A 3236-nucleotide genomic window follows, 5' to 3' on the forward strand; every position below is an offset into this window, starting at 1 on the left:
GGAGGGAGAGAGGGAGAGAGGGAGAGAGAGAGAGAGAGAGAAAGAGAGAGAGAGAGAGAGAGAGAGAGAGAGAGAGAGAGAGAGAGAGAGAGAGAGAGAGAGAGAGAGAATGAATTCTGGAACATTACTTTGCATCGGAAATAGTTAGGGGACTCTAGCCCCTGGAATCATTCCATTGTTTTAAATGTAGCAGACTTTAATTTTTTTATTGGATATTTTCTTTATTTACATTTCAAATGTTATCCCCTTTCCTGATTCCCCTCAGAAACCCTCGATCCCATCCCACTCCCCCTGCTTCTATGAGGGTGCTCCCCCACTCTCCCATCCACTCTGGCTTTCTCGCCCCAGCATTCCCCTACACTGGGGCATTGAACCTTCCCAGGACCAAGGGCCTCTCCTCCCACTGATGACCGACAAGGCCATCCTCTGTAGCAGATTTTAGAACACCAACCCAGTAGGTGATGACACCACTGTAAAATGGATCTGAAGTGGAAGGTGGTAGGGATGGATGCTGCTTCAGATAGAAGCATTCGGGACTTGTTAGCACAGGCGGGAACTGCAGGCAAAGAAAAGGGCTAGGTTAATGGAGCATGAGAAGAAATGTGACCAAATCCCAGTACATGCTACCAGTTAGTGGAGGGGCTAAGAAGCAAAAGGAGCCTGCAACCAAGTCACTGGAGGAAAGCTAGGAAAAGTGTTTTCCAAATTAGGTCACATTCATAGGTGCTGGGGATAAAGACTTGAACATATGCATTTGGAGGGCTCTAGTGCAACTCGCAACCACCTAGTCTACCTTCAGTCTCATTCCTCGGATACCTTCTCCAGCTACCTGGTCAGGGGTCATTTAGTTTCTTTGCAATTCTCATTCGTCTCTCTCTAGCCCCCTCTTCCACATGGTCCGGTCACTTCCATTCTCCTCTCCACAGAAGATATAAGTCATTAGCTTTGGACAGCAAGATTACTTCTCAACTATGGTTGGCGCTTTCAAAATAACTGAGAAAGGAAAACATTTGATTTGGCATGGTGTTCTATATAGGGCTGAAATATCCACTGACTTTACACAGTTTCAATTTAGTCTTTTTTAAAGTTTTTTTTGTTGGTCTTTTGAGCTACAGTAGAAAAGAAATGATGCCAAAACAAGAAAAATAACTCCAGTTTTAAATGTTTTTAATGAGAAGAGTCATCCTCTGCTGCCATCTACTGGCCACAACTGCAATCTGCAATGCTCCTTGTTCTGCAAAGCCAGAGTTTTGTGTGTGTGTGTGTGTGTGAGTGTGCACGCCTGTGCATGTGTTGGGGGCATTTATCTTGGAGATTTATACTTCATAGAGCTATTCCTATGGGGTGCAGATAAGATGAGACCTCAGTGATCTTCTTTGTCAAAACCCTTCACTATGAGGGTGAGGGCATGGCGTTGGAAAGGATGTCTCCAGTCACCCTTATTCTTGAGGGAGAAACTGTGTTCATTCACTCCAACACAGAGACATTTCTTTCTTTCATGAAATAATGTTTTCCTTAATCTTTTTCTGAGTATAAAAAGCAATATGCGCTCATTGTAAAACATCTAGTAAACTAGCAAAACATCCAAGGTCACTAAAATCATTGAGGTTAGAATCAAAGAGTATGTATTTTATCATAATTTCCAGCAACATTCCCAAAGTCACTATGGATGCTTCTGTAATTTTAAGCAAAATTCTGCTTTCCATATGAAAGCAGTGTACAGCATCAGGACAAATCTTTTATGCATTTAATGGCTTCTAAAGTTCCCTCCATGCACATTCTGAAGTCATCACGGACTACCATGTTATGATCCAAAAGGACTGTTGCCAACAGTTTAGAGCACTGTTTCCATGTAGAATAAAGCAGGTGACACTTTTCTTTGTGACACTGGCTTATTTGTTTAACATGACAATCTCCAGTTCCATCTGATCTGCCTATAAATACTATGATTTCTGTTTTCTTTATGGCTGAAAAAACAGTCATTGGGCATAAACATCTCATTTTCTTTATCCATCTGTTGATGGTCATCTAGGCTGGTTCCATTTATGAGCTATTGTGAATAGTGTAGCAGTAAATATGGTTGTTCAAGTAGCCCTGAGGTATGGTGACTTAGAATCCATCATTACAGTCTATGTGGTCAGTGTCTTCTTAGCTTTTTGATGAAGCTCTGATTGATTTCTATAGTCACTGTACCAGTTTGAATTCTCACCCACACGGCATGAGGAGTCCTCCTTTTCTGAATATGCACCAGCATTTGTTTTCTTCATAAAAGCTACTCGGATTGGGTTAGATGGAATCTCGAAATAGAAATAGTTTTCTATTTGTTTGTTTCATTAGCATGGCAAATGTAGATTTATTAAGGAAGGGTGAGAAAGAACTACAGAGAGTGAGAAAGTTCCTTAGTGTTACTCTCACTGATGGCTGACATTCTTATTGACCACTTGTATGTCCTTTGAGAATTGTCTGTGAATTAACTTGTATAATTTTTAGATTAGATCATTTGTTCTTTAAAAACATTTTACTTATTGTTTCGCAATTTTCTTTTATTTTTTGAGACAAGGTCTCTCTCTACATAGCCCTGGCTGTCCTGGAATCCACTCTGTAGACCAGGCCTCAAACTCACAGAAATCTGCCTCTGCCTCCCGAATGTTGGGATTAAACGCATGAGCCATCACATCTGTCTCAATATGTCTTCTTTTGATGCTTACTTTTTGAGTACTTTATATATTCTAGAAGGTATTACTTTCTTTGTCAGAGGAATATGTGGCAAAGATTTTTCCATCATTCTGTAGGCTCTCTTCATTCTGCTGCTTCATTTGCTTCACGTGTGTACATATTATTTTTGAATTTGAAACATAAAAGTTATATTTAAATAAATCCAATCCAATATTTGGAAAAAATGGGAACATTGATATAATTATCCGCAGCCTGACTTTTGTATTCGATGTTACACAGTACCAGTTTTCCCATGACATAATTCTTTGAAAATATTCCACTTTTAATTTTTTGAAGACTTTGGAGAATTATCTGAAGTAAAGGAAATTCAAGGGTCAATAAGATGACTTTGCAGGTAACAGTGCTTCCTACCAAGTCTAACAACCTGAGTTTGATGCTTGGATCCTACATAGTGGAAGGAGAGAACGAACTCCTACAAACTGTTCTTTGAACTTCACATTCGTGGCACGGTAGGCATGCATGTATATGTTTCTCACACAAACTTACATGCAAGTAAATGA

Source organism: Grammomys surdaster, unplaced genomic scaffold, assembly GCF_004785775.1.
Source record: "Grammomys surdaster isolate TR1022 unplaced genomic scaffold, NIH_TR_1.0 60, whole genome shotgun sequence".
NCBI classification, from domain to species: Eukaryota; Metazoa; Chordata; class Mammalia; order Rodentia; family Muridae; genus Grammomys; species Grammomys surdaster.